At 41.6% G+C, this 20,107-nt stretch overlaps 1 protein-coding gene across 5 annotated transcripts in view; it reads right to left on the bottom strand.

The window, feature by feature from the left end:
- Window positions 1-83: 83 nt before the first annotated feature.
- The window catches only part of SMPX (small muscle protein X-linked), a 50,631-nt gene continuing 30,607 nt past the window's right edge, over window positions 84-20,107 (bottom strand). For all 5 annotated transcript variants that reach the window (XM_080377597.1, XM_080377598.1, XM_080377599.1 and 2 more), the window contains exon 5: window positions 84-1,166. The gene's annotated coding sequence lies outside the window, so the exon portion shown is untranslated. The remainder of the gene's footprint in view (window positions 1,167-20,107) is intronic.

The raw sequence follows: 20,107 nt of genomic DNA, 5'->3' as shown, positions 1-20,107 counted from the left end.
TGCCAGTTAGCTTTTGTGTTATCTGATGGAGCAAATGAGAATTAAATGGATGTCATTGTTAGTAATATTCAACTTGAAATCTGTTTTCTAACCAGAATAATTATCTTTATTTTACTTGAATAAACAAGAGCCAGGCAGAGAGTTTCAGAGCATGTAGAATAGTTTCAATCAACAGTAGAAGAATATTATTACAAAACAGGTCCTCTAATCCATTAACAGTAAATAACACAAGCGACCAAGGAGACACAGTGCATTACTTTTCTCTTAACAATAAGATCTCATTTCCAAAAATAGAATATGCATCAAACAGTCTTCATTTATGTACAGTCCATATAAAACAAGTGTCAGGGATTAATCACTGTACGAAAGGGTTGCTGTGATCATACATGATTTTTGCTCGGCACCAGTATTTCAAAGTCCCCTTTTCATGTGGGCTTTTGAAGATAGTAATCCTTCATACTCAGGGGCATGTTCCATCGAGGCTGGATGACCTGTTTATTTTAATAAAGGTTGCAGGTTTTCTGTGAGCTAGATCACATCTTGTATTTTCATTGTGTAAAGTGAAGGTGATGCATAAATATCAGAACACCAGTGCATTTTAGATTCTCAAGAAAAAGAAATACTTTGGCTCTACAACATAAGAGAAATTTAGTTAAACTCACCAGAAAGAACATCCCTTTTAATATTTTAGTTTCCTTTATTACACTTGATACATTATTCCTGTTCTATAACTAGGCGTACACAACAGGAAATTAGATGTTACATTCTCAATTTATTCTGCATTTTGTCAAATCATTTTAAAACTGTTTTGTCCATATTGATTTTTTTTCAAAAGGAAAGAAACCAAATTAATTGCAAATATTGATTATTTTTTTTTAAAAGTATTCTACTTTCACTCAAAAATCAAATTACACTATTCCCTGTTCTGAGGTCAAAACAATTCCTGAATATATACACACACATTACTAGTTGTGTTTGTTTTTTATTTCAGTGGTACTTTCTTATGTTAAACAAAACGGACAACAGAAAAGTGTTGATATAAATGTACAAAGAAGATGCTTCCTATGGGCTACCACGGAGTTAGGAAGTTCAGTCTTCATACAGATATATAAAGCATTTCAAATTATCTCCATTCATTGGAATCCATTCATTTTCTCTTGTCAGACCTGTATGACAGATACAAGACCAGAAATTAAATCATTTATCAGTGCACTCACAGGTATTTTCAGAGCACACAGAAAAATACCTGCAAGTTGTGAGGGGGAGTATATTCCCCACACCTGCAATTTTGCTTTTCACTTGTTTACACCCAAGCTTGGGGAATACTGAGTGGGCGTGAAACAAATCTTTTTGATCCACTAGCTTTTTCCGCCTACACTCCAAATCTCTGTCTGATGAAATTTCATGACTCTGCTAAGAGCTCAGGGCTTTAATGCCTTCAGTTCTGTCCTCAGTACGGGTAGCCATGACTCCTACCCCATCCCATTGCCCAGCTGCCCCGGCTGCCTGGCAGGACACAGAGGGCTCCTGGCCTGCCCCTGCCCTCGAGAGAGCAGGGTCCAACCCCACACAGACCCTGGGATTCATCCCCAGAGAAGCCCAGCACTGCTTCAGCAGGCACAGGTGGCAAATCCTGCCGTATGGCACAGCAGCGTGGCCATGCTGAAGGTACTAGGGATGCATCAAATGTACAAAAGTTAAAACAGTATTTAATGCTACCAGTAAAGACTATTTACTGGTGTGTGTGTACATATGTATGTGTGTGTGTATATTATTTTTAAATTATTTCTTTTTCAGCTGCTTTGATCACCCTCTTGTCTTGCTTTCTCTGTACTGCCCACTGGAGTCCTTACTGGCAGCGAGTCTCCCTTGCCTCCTGTCCAGTCTGAACAGTCCCAGGGATTTTCAGCCTCTCCTGTTTTGGTGGTGTGTCTGTTCCTGTAACTATTTTTGGCACAACTCCACTCCCCTCCTGTTTCTGCTTAATTTTCATGACTGACCAGCACTGAAGGCAGCATTCTAGACATGGTAGCATAGTATTTTCTGTGCTGTTTGTATAAATCCAGCTGGAGTTAATTTATTTACTTATGTGAGGTGAGGTGGGGAGGCATTTAACTGCTGTCTGGGGAACAATGAGTAATTTCCGTTGACTTGTCTACAGTGACTTTTCCCTGCATAGTCACCGCTCATTCAGAGCCCATCATAGGGTCTGTTCCTGTTGTCTTTGAAGTTAAGAGACATCAGTGGTTGCTGTTGATATTGGTGGTTCCAGACAGCTCAGTACTGAGGAAAACAGGTTTTGTGATTAACTTTCAAAAGTTCAAGACACTAACTTTCTCGGCATATATGTTTATTCAGCTAAGATATAAGCATTTGAGGGGGGGGGGGAATATCAAGTATCTCTGGTCTGGGTAAATTTTATTGAACTCACGAAGTTTTAACAAATGCTTGGAAAGCAGAGAAAAAGCCACAGGACAGAGAAAAAAATGGCAATCTTCTGTATTTCATGATGTGTTATATAAAGTGAGTTTTCGCTGTGCTCCTGAAGGTATGTAGGCTGTACACATTTAAAAAAATAATGGAGGGACATTCAAAAGCCTGGAATTGCCTAGCTTTGGGAAGAAACACTTCCCTGGAGAAAAGAGGTGCTATTAAAAGAAACCCTGCACGGCTTGCACTAACTGCTCAAAAGTGTTGGCAACTTTTGAATAAACAAGCCAAAAGTTAATAGACTTGAAAAAAAGTGAGGGTGTGCCATTGCCCACAAGAAAGAGGTCACAAAGCCACATGCAGTGCCAACACCGCTCTGTGGCCGTTAGCAAGCGAACAACGTAATCGTCTTGTAGCCTGATTCGGTGAGGCAATGTGCTGTTCTATTTCTGCTGAAATTTCCTTCCAGTCAGGTAATTTTAGGTACTTATCTTTCTGATCTTAAAACAAATGCCAACGTTAAGGCTGTATTTGATGGCTCCCCGGGATATGCACGCACGTGTAACCCTGTCCTATGTAATTACTGCCTGCCTACACACGCTCTCCATGTGTTTCAGTTGAGTGTTCTCCTTTCTCTTTCAAACTGTTCTTTGCCCGTTCCTGAATATCACAAGGTGACTGTTTTCTAGTGGTGGGTGGATAAAACATTGCTGGCAGTGATTAAACTCAAGCACTCAAGCCCGGGATCGGGAGAGAGTGTGCAGAGTGCAGCGGGCGCAGCTGAGCGTGATGTGGTCCTCGGTGGCACAAGGGTTTTCTGATCCTTCTGCTGGCAGAGGCCAGCGTCAGCTTCTGCCTCCAGACACATTGTGGGTGGGTTTGTGGTGTGAAGGACAGCTACAATGTAGCATTCTGGTTTTTAGGATTGCATGATATTTTTTATCATGTAAGATAACCACGCAGATTCAGCGTCTTAGATGGTAAGGCTGTGTTTCCTGCAGGTGTCATCCTGGAAGAGACATCTGCCCTGCGTGGGAGATCCATGCTTATCTTCTCCAAGCAGTTTAGCCTTTGCTTATTTCCTGAGCTCCTCATAACACCTGTCCTGTGCTGTGCACACCGAGCACCCAGGGATCTTGGTGATAAGGGTACAAAGAAGATGGAGCCAGGCTTCCCTCAGTGGTGCCCAGTGACAGGACAGGAAACAACAGGCACAAATTGAAACACAGAGAATTTTACCTCAACAGGAAACAAAATGTCTTTGGCTGTCAGGGTGGTCAAACACTGGCACAGGCTGCCCAGAGAGGTCGTGGAGTTTCCATCCTTGGAGATATTGAAAACCCGACTGGGTATGGCCCTGAGCAATGACCCTGTCCTGAGCAGGGGTTTGGACTCCACGACCTACAGAGGTGCTCTCAAGCCTCAGCCAGTTTGTGAGTCTGGGAAGAGGCTTTGTAGGTCCCAAGGGAAGCTGTCCTCCACTCACAAAGGCCAAGGTGGATTTGTGGGCCAGGTGCAGGGTCCCTGCTTGCCCCTGCTCTGCTGTGGAGCCGTCAGTGAGCTTACAAACTAAAACAACAAGCTGTTATATACTGTATTACTGTGCTGCTCATCATCCGAGTAATCTGGCTGCTGGGATCACTTTTAGCCATATGCTCTTTCTTCAAATACTCCTTTATCCTGCCTTCATTTCCTCATCGATCCCAGACCTTTGACAGCCATCTCCTGCTAAAATCAGTATTAATATCACTTAATAAATACTTCTGTGGCCTCAGGGCAGAAAGGTCCTAACTGGCACCATATCCCATCCAGCTGAGCAAGCAGCTGTCTTCTTCCTCCTCCTGTGGCAGGGTACTCTCACTAGGCAGTGGACCCAACAAAAGATCTGCTGTCTCCAGTTCTCCCAGTCACAACTGAGACCTAGCAGCTCTAGTCAAAGGAAACCCAGTCTCCTAAAAGGCCATGCACCTACAAGACTAGTTTATTAGCAGGAGGAGCAAAAGAAAAAAAAAAATACTGTAGTGCCCAAGAGCCCTGCCATTTGCCATCCAAATGCAACCAAGTTGCCATGATGATAAACCTTGCCTCAGTGCTCAGGTGCTGAGGGAGATCAAGCCTGCTGTTCTCAAATTTTGTCTAAAGCACACTGCTTGCAAGCAGTGCTATTTTAACATCTACTAATAATATTACCTTTCTCTCAGATGTACTTTCTGCTCTCTGGTTGCTTATAATTGCTACCTGAACTGCCTTTGCAGTCAGCAGACCCTCTGTTATCTCCCCGTGATGTTTCAATGCACTCAGACCTCCCTCCGTCCAGCTCCAATTCTCTCTCTCCCAGGTCCCAAAGGCAAGTTATTTTTAGAACTCAAACTCCTCCAGAGATCAATGGGAGTCTGAAAACTCAAAAATAGGTTGCTTACGGTACATTAATAATCCTCACAGTTAGGTTCCCCAGTTAGTCTTTCAGCTGCTGCAGCTTATCTACCAGAACCTCCCTTGCCACTCCAATCAACCTCATTATACTGAACAACACTGCCATTTTAAAGAAAACAGAAAAGAATGTACTTGAGAGCAAATGCTTAAATGTTGTCCTGATTAAGGATAGACATAAGCACATGCTTAGGATCTTCTTTGAATCATGGAATTAGAGGGCTTTTCAGCCCTCAAGACTTTCTCCGTTCCCTCTCTGAGAATCTGCAGGGCTGTGGTTTGCAGTCAGTGTAATGCCAGTGTTAGCTTCTGGGACAAAAAAGACTGGGTCCCTGCGCTTTCTAACCACAGGGGAAAGCAATGGCTATGTTTATGTAAAAAAGTGTTTTAATTTATGTGCTATTCAACATAGATGCAACTTCAAAAATAAAATTAAATAAACAAATCCCAAAATCACACTTTTTCCTTCTTCCAAATTACAGTTTTTAACATTGCATCTCCCTGTTATTCCCTGAAAATATGCCCAAACTAGTTAGCAGCAAGCAGATGAACGATTTGCTCTAAAAAAAGCACCAGTAATTCCAACTGTCTGTATTTTCTGTTCTTATACAACATGTTAGCTGAAAGAAGTTGAAACATGAAATGAATCCGGATTTTGGCTGTATCTCCATACGTGCAATAAAATGACCACATTCAGTCCTATTGTTATATAGTTAAAGACCATGTGTGAATCACCTGAGGGCTAAATACAATTTGTCTTCATTTGAACAGTTTCCAGCCTTATATACTTAACCCTAAGGTTCTGTTAAGGCAGCCTGTTTTATAAGAGCAAGGAAGGAGAAACAGTCTTATCCTATCATTTTTACAAAATTTTATTATTTTTCTATTATTGTTTTACGATATCTTTATATCATAAATAATTCTGTTCTCCCAGGGGGAAATAATTTTATTATTGTTTTACAAAGGAGAAAATAGTCATATCCTATTAGCACTTCATAGAAAATCAGTGATTACAGCAAGTGCACCAAGGTTCAATAAATGCCTCCCACTCAACAAGCTTCCAAAGCGGACGACCACATGATGTTTACTCCTCACCAGAACCCATTTATAGATCTCTTACTCACCACTATCACATTTATACATGCAATATTTAAGAAAAGGCAGCAAGAAGCCCTCTGTTCGGGAGTGGATAGGAAGTTATAGTTGGAGAACTGTGGGTTTTCTTTACAATACTATTTAACCAAGCTGTGAAGCATGACTTAAATCATGCAAACTCTAAAGATTATAATCAACTGAAAGCATTCATTGCATACTGTGGGCATTGCACATGGACAACATGTACAGCTACTTGGGGAAAATTTTACACTGATTGGAAAAAAGTGGTAACAGGGTCAAAAAATACCTCTTCAAAAATGCAAGTGGGAAATGAAGGTAATGACTTTGTATGGAGTTAGGAGACCTAGGAAAGAGTTTTGTTCCCACAGCTCTTACATGACATCTGGCCATTCCTAGCAAATAGCACCCTGGGAATGAAAAGGGTATCAGTTTCAGTAAGGTAAGAAGGGGACAGAGGTATGAACTTCTGCTAGTCTGGAGCAGAATTATCTTAGAATTACAAGCACACAGATCTTAGACTGATCTTAGAAGGAAAACCTCGGGAAAAGGTAAATCCAGGGGCATGTCTTCTTTGATTACTCTAGTGAATTGGGAATGTGAAATAAAGCTGGACTATCTCCCTTGACTCTTTAATTCTCCCGCACATCTGCTAAAAGCCTTGTCCTTTCTGAGACAGTAACCTGGAGTGCCAGGGGATCTGTTTTAATTCATCTGCCCTCACTTCACTTCGGTGGGCACCGCTCGCTAAGATCATCCTCTCCTGTGTAATTACTTTAATATTTATATCCTATCGGAATCACTGTCCACACAGATGGCAGAAGAAGCAGCAGGAAGTCAAATGTGCTCCAGGTTAACACATAAATATTGTGATGGGGTGTTGGAGAGAGGGTTTAGGTTGCGAAGAGGAGTTCATCCTTTGACTCCCTCCCAGTGATGACTGGTTGACTAAATGAAAAAACCTACTTTAAATTAAACAATGCTTTCTTGCATGCTTTTTGCAAATTATTTCAACACATATTTTATGTTTCTGTCAGGATAATAATAGCAACTCTTGTATATCTGAGCATCTTTCTTATATCTTTTAATATAGATTTGCTCTCATGGATATTTTCAGATCCAGGGGAGCCTGTTCTAGGTGGCCCTACCTGAGCAGAGAGGCTGGACCAGATGACCTCCAGAGCTCCCTTGCAACATCAGCCGTTCTGTGATTCAGTGAAATACTGGAAGGATTAAGTAATTTCTCCTTTTTTCTCTCTCTCTTTTTTTTTGCATTTTACTTTCATTTAATTGAAATATGTGGGGAAGCAGGTAAAAATGGACATTTAGGTTGTGCATACACATACACACAGTTTCAAAACAAAAAAGGTCAGAACATTTATCCTTTAGATTTGTCTGACAAAAAATGTGGGCATAAAAGATGTCTTTTCCACTGAAATAAAAAATATTTTTTTAATAATGAACTTTGATTATCTTCACCATGAAGAAATTATTGAAAGCCATATGCTCACTTTATCATGCATATGTTGTTCCTCAAATTAATTTACATCTGTCTTCAGGCAGTATGATGTGGGGAACTAAGGGCAGGTTTGACCCTTTCCACTGTCCATGGTTCAGTAGTGGACGCACAAGGGAGCTGCAATCGAGCTGTGTAACAGCATGTCTAGTCAGCCGCAACAGACCTTTTTATTTAAGACAAAAAAAACGGTCAAGTGCAAACATTCCCCATGTTACACCGTTGTCAAAATTTCTTGTTACCTACACTGACACAAAGCTTTATCAGCAAAGGAACTTGCAAAGGAGAGACAACTTAGCCCAGTGGCGCTGAAGTGGCAGCTATTGAATGGAGGTCTTTCAGATCAAGATGTTATGGCAGTAGATTTATCTCCTGCCAAATAAGGAACAAATCCGTGGCATTTTTGAAAGGTATAAATTGGATACTTAGCCAGCATAACACAATTAAGAACTGCATTGCGCTAACCTAACAGCTACCCTAACAGTTTAAGTGATAAAACAACAGATTAGATATCATCACGTGCCTGAAGCTCTTTGGAGAATTTTTGGCTCAGTGCAGTACTATTAAACTGTGCATGGTTGTTAGATTGTTCCTTTAGTTATTTGGAGATGGCAACTACTTGGGCACAGCAGCTGATTTATGCAAATGGCTCCCAGAGAGCCAATAAGCATGAACAAGAGAACACATGAACAAATTACACGTATGAGTACTATTCATGGTGAGGTTTGGGCACCAGCTCCCGCTTGGAGACAACTGAAGCAGCAGCTTGGCTTCTTTACATTCTTTACATTCTATACATCAGCTATTTATTAACTTTCTAAAGCAAATGACCAAGTATTGTGTAAGCACATAAATCTATCAGTACCCTGAAAGACCAATATTTCCCATTAGCTATCATCAGATTAACCATGTAACAACAGTAAAATGCAATGTTCAGCTGGTCTCTAGGACAATTGTTATCCAAAAGGAGAAATTCCATTATACGTTTCTCAGGCAAGTGACTTGTTCTTCACTTATCCAGCTGCAGGCATCTTCTCACCTTGAGAAGACAACCATGCAGCTGTCTCACTCCAGGTATAAAAACATCTTGAAATTTTTTCTCAAGTTAGATTTTTTTTTTCTTCCCTCAAACCTCTGTCCCTGCCACAGACCAGAGAGCCAAGCAGAGGTGGCAGCTCGCAGAGGGCCCAAGCCATGTTCTGCAGGGCAAAGTCCAACATTGGGAGCATGCGGGAGTGCCTAGTTCTGTCTAGGGAACTTCTTCTGACTTCTAAGGACTTCTAAGGAGAGGCTCTGAAACCCCTAAAGACCCTGGGTTCTGGTATCTCCAAACTTCCAGCTGTGGATTTGCAGTAAGGGGTCAGGCAGCCCTGCAAACCTTAGGTGGAGCTGGAGCCCTTAAAGGTCCCAGGCTCCATGTCCAGAGTCAGGAACTTCGGGGCAGCCACCACACACCTGGCAAGTCTCGAGTTTGCCATCACCTCCCAGGACACTCCCAGGAAAGCACCTAAGAGCAAAGGCTGCTGAAATACTTGGGAAAAATCATACTGAAGTATTTGTATTTTTTCTGAATTATTTTGTCCTTAGAATTTCTTTCTCTTTAGAAGAAAAACTCATTTTCTTTCTGAATCAAAATCAATCTTTTCCCAAAGGTTCTTAAAGAACATGAATTTTAAATTTTTATTCTCTGAAAAGACCTAATGTCCATAAAGCCATGATACTTGACATGAGTTATACTGCCTGCGTTTTTTCTTGGTAAGTGGAACCCAAATGCAGATGACCCAAATGCTATCATATGTGGGTCCTAACATTCCAAAGTGTTGCAACTAGCAGCAACTTCAAAAGTGAAAAAAACCCTCAGCTTTCAGCATTTCCAGTGAAAAAGAAGGAACTTCTTCCCAGAAAAAATGTCTCTACTTCCTGACTAGTACTAAGTCAAAAAGTTTAGGATTTATAATGTGTTATGAACATTACACACTCCAGAGCATGGAAATGTGTTCTGAACTTTTCTATCTCCTCAATGTTATCAGTCCTTGTTTTTCTTTTGCTTGGGCATCTCTTGGCTGAGATCAGAATGCTGCCTAATGCAATATGCAATCGGCTACTAGTTATCATTTAGATGAAGTGCCTTAATGAGCAAATTATTTTAGCTCATAGTTTCACTACAGAACCATACAGAACCATACAGAAACCATAGTTTCACTACAGATGCTGGTATAAATGTATTGTTTATAAGGGATAATAATAAACATTTTCTTAAAGTTGGGAAAGCATATCTTGAAGTTGATCATATCTGAGTGGTTCATAAAGAGACTGAATTTTTAAGGACTGATTATGCATAACACTTCAAAATGGTATTACAAAAACCCTATACAAACTCTGTTATATTTTCTGTTATCGGTACTGCTACTGCTGCTGTGACTTTTTCTGGAGCTACCCTTAACATTTGCTCTGCGCAGTGGCTGTAACATATGTTTACCTCACATTAAATTCAAGTTTTAATTTTAATTTTCTGCTTTTCACTAACGTTTCCCCTCCAACTTCTCACAGCATAAACTGTCATCCCTATAACAAGGTCTCACAGACCCATCTTCAATTACTTTGGGAGTGTATGAAGTCATTTGTGATTCATAATGGGAAGCAAGGACTGAGCAGTATGTACCAAATGCTGTGATTATTGATGGGGAGCTGCAGGGGCTCTTTCTAGCTCTGTTAATGAGAACTATGCTGCAGTACTTACTACCTTTTAAATTACTGCTTTCTGAAGGGAAAAAGAAAAGTTCTTCCTGTGTGAACTGTCCTTCTAAGTTCATGCACCTGTGCCTATAATTATTATTCTTTGCACTTATTAATCAATATAGGGAAAAAATGTTCTCTGAGTTCATGTTAAACTATTTTCATTCACCTACACCACCTCTGCTTTAAAAAAGTATTTGATTCCCAGTGTAGGCATCACTCAAAGGCTTGGTCCTCTTTTCAAGGTATCCTCCTGATCATATTAGCAAGTATACCCAAATAGGCTGTTAATGAAGCCAGATGACTTAAAGAGCTGAAGTAGTAAAAAATTATGGCACCGAGATTAGAAAGGGATTTCTGGCACAGTTTAGTTTCATTTTCATACCCCATAATAGCAGCTCTTCAAGGCAAAGGCTAACAGAGATGGTGAAACTTCAGGAATTATTTTCATATCCATCAGTAAGGAAGCCAAGGCTGAAGAGCTGATCCTGCAAAGTGCCTATTACCTCTTTCAAGGTGCTACAAATCCTACTGATTTCTCCAATGATAACCAAAACCACTTAGCAGCTTGCAGGCACAGGGTGGAAAATAGCCAAACATACGTACAGAAGGGGCCAGGCTAAGTACTATTAGAAATAAAATAATGATTGATTCTATTCAGCACAGAAAAAAAGCAGCAATAAAAATCAAGTACTAAAAGAAAAAGTCCAAAAAAGCTGTGACATTTAAAACAATGGAACATCTCTGTTGTACTGGGAGTGATGAAGGCTCTGTAAGGAAGCACTTATTGATGCAATATGAAATGCACCTGCTGCGAGTTAATTGCATGACTGGGGTTTCTCAATCAGGATGTGTCTCTGAAAGCAAAGTTTCCAGCTAGCAGAAAACATATATGGTGGTGACTGCTCTTGCCACTGAGACTCCCTACAGACAGAGCTTGGTAACCCACCACAGGGATAACTGGGGCAGGGCGGGGCGGGGGGGGGGGGGGGAATGCCTCACAGGTGTCTGCCTCTAAAGTACAAGACACAAGAACTCAATGACCACTGTTGGACTGTGTAACCTGATTTAAACACAGGCAAATTAATATAAAGATAAGAACCAGAATTCCTGCATAGTTTCAAAAGTAATTTATGAGTGTGGGGGCCACATCCTTCAGGTTGGCTCATGAGCTAGCCCACCACAAGCCCTTCATCTCTGAAAAGTCAAACCCTTTCATGTCTCATGTAGGGCAGCACAAGCAGGGTCACCAAAGGTGTTTTGCACATCTCAAAACCTTGCTGCCTGCTCTCATGGCAATCCCATTCTCTCCAGTGGAAGCTTCACCCCACCAGCCTTGGACATGCCTCGGCCAAGCACTCAGCTCAGTGACCTACAGACAGATGCGTGAGCCAGCTAGCACCAGGAGCTGTGCCCAGTAGCGAAGGAGGACATTTGGTGGCATCTTGTAACCTTGTAAATCCTCAGTCAGCAGCTTGGACTATACAATTTTGTAACAATCCTAACGTCTGTGTCTATACCAGACCCATAGCATCAAGGGTCTAGAGTCACTGAAAAACATGTGTTGGAAGTACTGCAAAATGTTACTTGTTGTCTGGGGCGGATGGGAACCTGGAAATATAACAAAACAAAGCTTCTTGTGAAATATGCTTGATTTAGTCTAAGACTTTTGGTTCTTAGAAATCGAAAATCCCCAGATGTTCTGTGCTTTTCTGTAGAAATTCAGGCCACCCAGCTTTGTTTTTCTAGAAAAATAACTGGGTTTAGGAGGCTGAAATTTGGAGAAGGGTGACATTATTTTTACTGACATTTTTATGGTAGGGCAAAGACTCTTCCATTTGAATCCTTTCAGCAGTCTTATTGCAGTCCCTTAAACAGTACAATAAAAGCCTTTGTAGGAGTGGGCTATCACCCTCAAGATCATGCTGCTTCATGCCACGTGCACTCTAGAACGTGCTGTGCTACATAATTAAATGATGAACAATGATTTTTCAAGTAAGTTGTTTTACTACACGAAAGATTCTGGAGGAAGGCACTTGCCCTGGACTTTTACATTGGCACTTCATTTGGTGCTAGCTCTCCAATCAATTATTAAAGCTTTATTCTAAATTATGTACAAAACTTTCTCATAAATCTGAATGCAACACATCACACAGCAAAATGCTGCTGCTGGAAAGGTTCTTTGATTTCACACCTGAATGTTCACATCTTTTGTTATTGTCGTGTTGGCTGCCACTTAATACCCCTGATAGGCTGGTATTTTCTCCAGAGACACACGTCCAGCAGTATCAACACTGCTTGGTATCTGCATGGTTTTCACGTACGGAGAAGGATTTTTAAAATTATTTTTATTTTTTGAATAAAAAATTGTAAGCAAGAGATTCTGAATTTTTATTTTGTGGGAGATGGTAGAGTTGCAGGAGCAAAGGCTGTGGAAAGTGAAATATCTGGCACACTGCTGAATCCTATGGAGCCCACAAGTACTTGCCCTCACTAATGGCATTTCTGAAGTGCCATTGGTCTTTGTTGCCTATTGAAATCGGTGGAGTCAATGGCTTTTTCCCTTCAAAAAACAGCTGAGGAACTGAATGATAAAAAGCATATAGTAAAACAATATTAAGTTGAAAAATGGCTTTCATAAGCATCAGTTAATCAGTTAAGTCTGAACACATAGCCTAATAGTGGTTATTCATATTCAAAAGTTAAGGTAAAGGTGCCAAATTTTCTTTCCCCTATACTTAAAGTGAGGTAGGTTTCTTCAGAGAGGTAGTGGTGTGTACAAACGATGCATCGGCATTACCATGTTAGTGTTGTAACCACACATAAATTTGCAAATACGAGATGATCAGGGGAAAATTGTTATAAAATGTAGTTTTCAGGTAACACAATACAAGGTAGGCTGTAGAGTATGTTAATTCATCTGCACCAACAAACACATAAACACCCTTATCTTCTATGCTGCCTGATATTTCAGTTCCTACCAGACTTTAACATTGTCTGAACATTTGTATTTCATTATTCTTCAGAAGTCACATATCCTTCAGGTTGCTAGCTCTTCCATTCATTTTTCATTGCAAATACACTCCATCTCTCATTCAACTTTAATGTTTGGGGGAAAAGATCTAAGCATTAGGTGTTAACTGGTTAGACTATCTAAAGCCATGTGTTCAAACCCTGGCAAGGCAGACTTTGTCTTTCATTTGTCCCTGAAGAAAAAATGCATTTCATACTTGTTTTAGAATGGACTATGTCAAAAAAGTGTTTTATAAAACAAAGTCTGATCATGTGTATCCTGAAGGTAATTGAATTTTGGTGCCATTTGTACATACATAATTTGGGATTAAAGCTATGTGTATATTTATATCGTGACTGTTTAGGAATTTCAAATTGCAGGGCAGTGAAACTAGAAGCCAGCAGCATCTTGGTGTACTGCAAACACAACCTTTCTTCCTTCAGTGAAGCAAAAGGGGAAAATGACAGGAGAATTATTAGGTTGGATAATTACAGGAGAAAAAGCCAAGTTTGCTTGATTTGTTGTTTGAGAATTGGCATGGGCTGAGGCTGCTGAAGTTTATTTAAAATGCAATGAGCTTTTGTACCTTAGAGTATGCCAAGACGCGGAGTGGTCCAACATTTTCTGATGGAACATTTCTCCACTGGGAAATGTTTATACTTTGAAAGTGTAACTTTCTGTGGAAACATCTTGCTTTCAGCAATTCTCCTGATGCAACACAGAACTTTGAGCATGACTGATCTGGCCAGTTTCTTATCAGCCCCTGTGCTGGCTCCCTGGCAGCCCGCCAAGAGGCTTTTACAGCTCTTTGATGGGGGCTTCCAAGAGCCGTCCTACTCAACACTCCTAATGTCCAGAAGCTGCTGGAGACAACTAGTTTCTCAAATCAGTGACGAAAAATTCTATTTTTAAAACTCTAAATTGCATGGTTTAAGCCCAGCTCTTCCTGCACCATTGTGGTCCAGCCGAGGGCAGGGCCCAGCCCTGCAGCGTGGCATGAACTTGGCATGTCCAGACTGGTTCCTCCACCTCTGCCTCATCCCAGCCTCCTGCTGCATTGACCTCCACCTTCATTCAAGCGTGTTATGCAAAACACTTTAATGACACCCTTCAAGACTCATTTTGACAACTCCAAGCCCTAAAAATTATACTGTATCAACCCCAGATTCAGAGACTGAACCATAAGAAGCTAAAAGAAAAGGAAAAAAAAATCCAAATAGATTTTTTATTCATTTCATTTCCTTCTTGGCAATTTGACCATGAGACTTCACTTCTCTCTCTTTTTCTTTGCCAATGCAAGGGTCTTCGTAAACGTTCCACAATGAACAGGTCAGAAGCCAAGCTCCACGAAGATGCTAAGCAATATTCACACATGTAATAATAATAATTTTAAACAACTGCCCAGTCCAAAGTGATTTCTACTACACAATAAGACACAATTCATGACACAACAACTTTGAGACAAAAGGAGGGATAAGGAAATGGCAACTCAGTTATATCTAATATAATAATTAGCAGACTTACAATAGGAACTGCTTGGCTGCTGACACACAGCCATGACTTATTTTTATGCAATAAGATTCTGAGCCATCTCAGGGCAGTATTCTGAAAGCATTTAGCTGGTTAAACATGCAAAACTCCTAGGAGTTAGGCATTTAACATTTTTGGGGGGAAGATGATGAGGTACCTATCTGCATCTTTACAGAGCCCTAAGTATTTTAGAAGTCTGCCCTCTAGTTTCCCTGAAGAGCTACTGTCACGATGCAGTATTTACATATATGTTTTGAATGTGATTTATCTCAGTATAACAATCATTTCCTTATCTTTTCTACCAAAAAAACCCCAAACCAAATCCCTCCCCCCACCAAACCCTAACAACAACCCACCGTGTAAAGAAACTAGATTCACTGTGATACTTTTGGACAATGTTTTGTACTAGAATCATGATGTAAGTAGTTGGTAAAACCACAATTTCACTTGAAAACCAATGCTTTGAAAACAAAAGTACCCTTTATTAATGACAAACCCAGTGAACACAAGAAGAGAAATTACTGTCAGAAAAGAGTCTTTTGCACTTTAGCACTTCACTCGGCTGAAGCAGCCGTAGGACATGCTGCTCCTTTATGTTACTATTGAGAAGAGGGTGGGGGTATTAAAAAAAGCACATTTGTTTGGTAGCCAGGGAAACCCAGAAGGGCAGCATCATGGACTACCTGCTTCCACTATTACAGTGAAAGGGAAAAAAATACAGTGGTTTAACTGGCACAGAGCCTTTTTGTACAGATGCACGTAGACACAGAAACTTAGGGACATGATTTAGTGAACGGACTTGACAGTCCTGGGTTAATAGTTGGACTTGATGATCTTAAAGGTCTTTTCCAGCCTAAACGGTTCTATGATTCTGTGCCCTGATGTCTTTGCAGTAAACACAAGAAGCCCTTGGCACTTAAAACCCCAGAAACCCTTGCCTGACACGATGCCTTGTCCCTCCAGCACTTCGACCCAGTGACACAGGCGGGGGGACCAGCTTGCTGTGACCACACTTGTGCTTGCTGCTAAAGACCTAAACTGCAGTTAAAGTGACAAAGAATCATCCCACCTCGCTTCAGAAGCTGCCTAGGGCTAAACCCCAGTGCGGGCTCTGCCAGGATCTCAGGTTTGTTGAAAGCCTCAGCAAAGGGACGTAGCTCTGTTGGCATTTCAGCTCTTTCAGGATTTTTCAGGGATTTCACTGGCACTCAGGTGCTTTGAAGCTCTGCGAGGCAAATGGCACTGTTCCATGCTGCTCTTCAACTAGAAGAGAGGATGTGCCCAGAGATCCCAGCCAGCTGAGGGGGTGTTTAGTTGTCCTCGCTGAGGTGCAGACTCAGGGGAGGTTCTTCTCCTCAGCTGTGAGGCTGGCATGTAGCTGTGTGGCTTGGTGCTCTGGTGCAGGGCAAGGATGGGGTGTGTGGGGATGGTGGGTTGGGACAAGCAAAGTGCTGCTGCTCCTGGAGCAATACCCACCCCTAAGCCCTCTCAGACTGATTTATTAGCTTTTAATGCATTAGCAGCAAGTTCTGTGGTCTTAGAGACACTGAGAAGGGCCTCCTTTCCAAGCAAGAAAACAGAAAACTCAGTTGTCTCTATTTTGGCAGCGATACCCAACTTATTCATCACTTCTGCAACCTTACACAGGCTGTTCTGCAAATAGCCCACATTTGACTATCTGTGCTAGTTACGGTTTCTAAAAATGCTACTTTCTTGTGGTCATACGGCTTCTTCTCAACAGAATTCATAACATATGAGTGAGTGTTGTTCCATATAAATATAGTGTACATCTGATAGGATAATATCATAGCACGATTGAACCATGATTAATCATGGTACTATTAATCCACCTGTTTTCTTTCAATATAACTCTGGCATGTGCAATAAAAAGAGAGGGCCTGAGACAACAGTCACATCCCTGCAAATATAGTTACAGAAGAGATGGAAGTTGGCTATGGTTTTATTTTCAAAATACTCAAACCGAGACAGAGAGGTCTCTGTGCACTTTGCAAATACTTCTGAAATGCTCAGCACTTCATAGGAAGCAAACTACATTGAAAAAATACAACAAAGAAAAAGAAGGGTGGTAAGAAAGTGATCGCTAACTGTCAAAGCCCGGCATAGTTGTTCCCTAACCCACATTCTCTGCAGCCTCTTCTGAATATTTAACACCTGTCCTGGATTTCGTGGCCTCCTTGCCATTGAAAAGTGAGAGGTCTTAATCATCTCAGAAAATTTGACAGCCGTCTTGTACATAACCCAGAGGATCTCTTCAGAGATGGATAAGCATGAAGGCAAGACATCATACTCAGGCTGCTAATTTAACTTGACATGTAACTGACTGTATTAGAAAACTGTGTATTCTGACAGCTGACCCATGCAGGATACTCTTCATTCCTTGCATTATCTTGCTTCTTCAAATCTACTACAGGTAGCATGGTAATTGTCTCTTCTTTGGAGAGCTTACTGTTGAGTCACTTAATATTTCATACATACAGCTACAGTACACATGAAGTTCTTCAACATGAGTAATAGGTAAGTATATATATATGTTTTGTTTATATGGGTTTGGCATTTATTAAAGCTTCATTTTATGTATGTATGTAAGCCCATTTTTTTCCCATGAAATAAATACATTTCTTCAACAAATGAATGAAGACATTACAGCATACTCTCTGTACGAGACTTTACTGCTAATACTTGATTTTGCCATCTGTGACAGGCGAGCATTTACAAATGAGGTATTAGGACTGCGTGGAAGATATATGGGAGAACTAAACTTTCCCATGACACCCTGTCTCACAACATAAAATTGGTTTTTTTACTGAACAAACTGAAAAAGAAAAAAATATTGTCTTCCATTGAGAAATAGAAGGAAAAGGCGAATCACCACCCGCTGTTAAAAAACATACATCCAAGAACAATTATTTTTTGGTCTTGAATTTGTGTCATCAGGATCTACATTTTCTGTAGAAAAGTTTTCTTTTGCTCAGCTCTGCAGAAAGGCTCTCTTCTGAATGTCCATGTAGCAGTTGCTGTTGGAGGACTGGCACAGCTGCATCAGTAGATAGATGGACCTGTATCCTGGATCTGACTGCAGGAAGACAGAGGCCCATTCACTCTTAACCATGAACAATATGCAATTTGCATATGCAAATTTGGAGTGGGATTTTCAGAAGCATTTAAATTATTTAGGAGCATAGTTCCCACGGAGTGACAATGGAATTGTGCTCCTTAGTACTGAGGGACAGAGTCCCAGAGATTTAGATGCCTGAGGTGCAAATGGGACATAGGCACTTGACACCAAAACTGCAATCCTCAAAACCATGGGCCAGCGGCACCGTAACCTCAAAAGTGCCCACAACCGCCTACAGATACCTGAGCTGTCATAAACCTACTCAGCTGACTACCAGGGAGACATGTAACCCTGAGCAGCACACAGAAACTTGGTGGGTTTCCACAGAGACCTTCCTCCTCGACACCTACCTAACTGCATCAGGCTTCGTACAAAAACACAGCAGCAGCTACCCTGGTTTCCTTTAAAGCACAGCTTGAGGAAACTTGCTATACAAATTAGCCTTTAGACAAAGTACACAGCACTCCACCGGCTAAGGCACACGGAAGCAGGTTTCCCTACTGCCAGCCAAGCTCCACATTGCTAAGCTGCTGTCAGGCTCACTTGTTTACAGATTAATTTTAATTCATTTTTGCATAGCAGCCTAGCTTTACCTCAAAGTCTAGAGAGGGTGCCCCCTGCCAAGGTAGTCTGCAGTCTCCAGGGAGGCAAAAAAATGTGGATTTTAATCCTTTTGAGGAGAAGAAGGAATTGACCTGCTTTATTCATGCATCCTCGCTGGGTATGTGTGATAATCGCTGAGCCAAGGCAGAGGGGAGGGGCCACCAGCACATTCATTCTCTTGCATGTTTTCAAATTGTTCTTGCCTTTAAAAAAAGTACTCAAGTGTGAATGTGGAGGAGATGGTTCAGATTTTAAATCCAGTGTGCGGGGAAATGGCTCCTGGCTCTACTCAGGACATTGCTTAAGGCCCAGAGAAGACAATCTGATTGTTTTCATTTTTTTCCATTCACTGTTTCTAAACAGCTCTCCGGGGAAGCTTCACAATGCTGCTTGCAGAAGTGGCTCAAGGTTTCTTAACAGCATATGCAGAGCTACCCTCTTGAGACGGTAGAAGAGCAGGCCTCTGTGGGGCAGAGGGTTTCTGAAGGGACCTGTGTGATCAGAGACACTCGTGACTATGGGTGAGACAGGGGTCTCCACCTCCTTTTCTTCCCTCTGTAACCTTGTACAACTCCTTATAGCCAGTTTCCTCTTCAGAGCAACCAGAACTTGTCCCTGACCAATGTTACTGCACCCTGGCAGAGGAAGACTTTCATCCAGCCCTTGGGACACAGCAATCAAGGCAGAAGGTGGTGCCATAGGCTCTGGGCCATCTATTAACCACTCATGTCTGCCTGCCCCCAGGGTCTGAGGCACTTCAGCATCCCTCTTTAATGGTGAAGGCAGCCAGCCAGTAGGTGTTTAACAGAAGCTAGAGTCCAGGCAGCTGTATCCACTGGCAGACCACACAAGAGGATCTCCTCCATGGTAATGAGAGACGTAGGGATACACACAGCACGTAGTGCCTCTCTGGGGCAAATGAGTACATGGCGGTGCAATGTGTTGTGCTGCCATCTTCCGCAGCTACCAAAACCAGCTGCCTGCATCATTCCACCCAAAATTTATCCAATCCCCATGCTGTTAATAAAATCCCAGACACCAGTGAGGGACACCAAGGAACGTTCCATTGGCTTAAGGCACTCTAATGCCATTGCACATGGTTTTCATACCACAGGCTTGCCTTGATGGAAATGGTTAGATGCCACAACTCTCACTGCAGGTGGGGTCCCAGGGACTTGACTTTGTTGAAGGATGGTCAATCTTTAGCTCAAAAGTGAGGCCTTTAGCCTCAAATCAGCACAAGCTTCTCTGGGAGCCACTCTCCAGTCACCTCTATGGTGTCTGTTAAAGTAGGGCACTAAAGAAGTTGGAGCTAATTGCTCTATTTCTCATCCTGCCTTAGGGAAACAGATTAATTTCAACCAATCTGCAAATAACTTCACACTTGGACATGTGACCAAGCTGCTCCATGACCCAGCAAGCTACTGCTTCTCAGCTGAGCTGTGGTGTTTGGCCATGTTCAACCTCTTAACCTCTACACATACGAAGCACAGCATGAACATCTTGACTAAGGTTTCTACTGGTTTGTCAAAGACTATAGAGGACAGAGACAGTGGGTTGTTTGAAAGTGATAATGTGCAGCTGTGGCCTTGCTTTGATG

This window comes from Falco punctatus (genome assembly GCF_963210335.1).
Source record: "Falco punctatus genome assembly, chromosome: 2".
Taxonomy (NCBI): domain Eukaryota; kingdom Metazoa; phylum Chordata; class Aves; order Falconiformes; family Falconidae; genus Falco; species Falco punctatus.
Note: the sequence above shows the minus strand (reverse complement) of the source record. Positions and strands in the feature narration are given on the sequence as shown.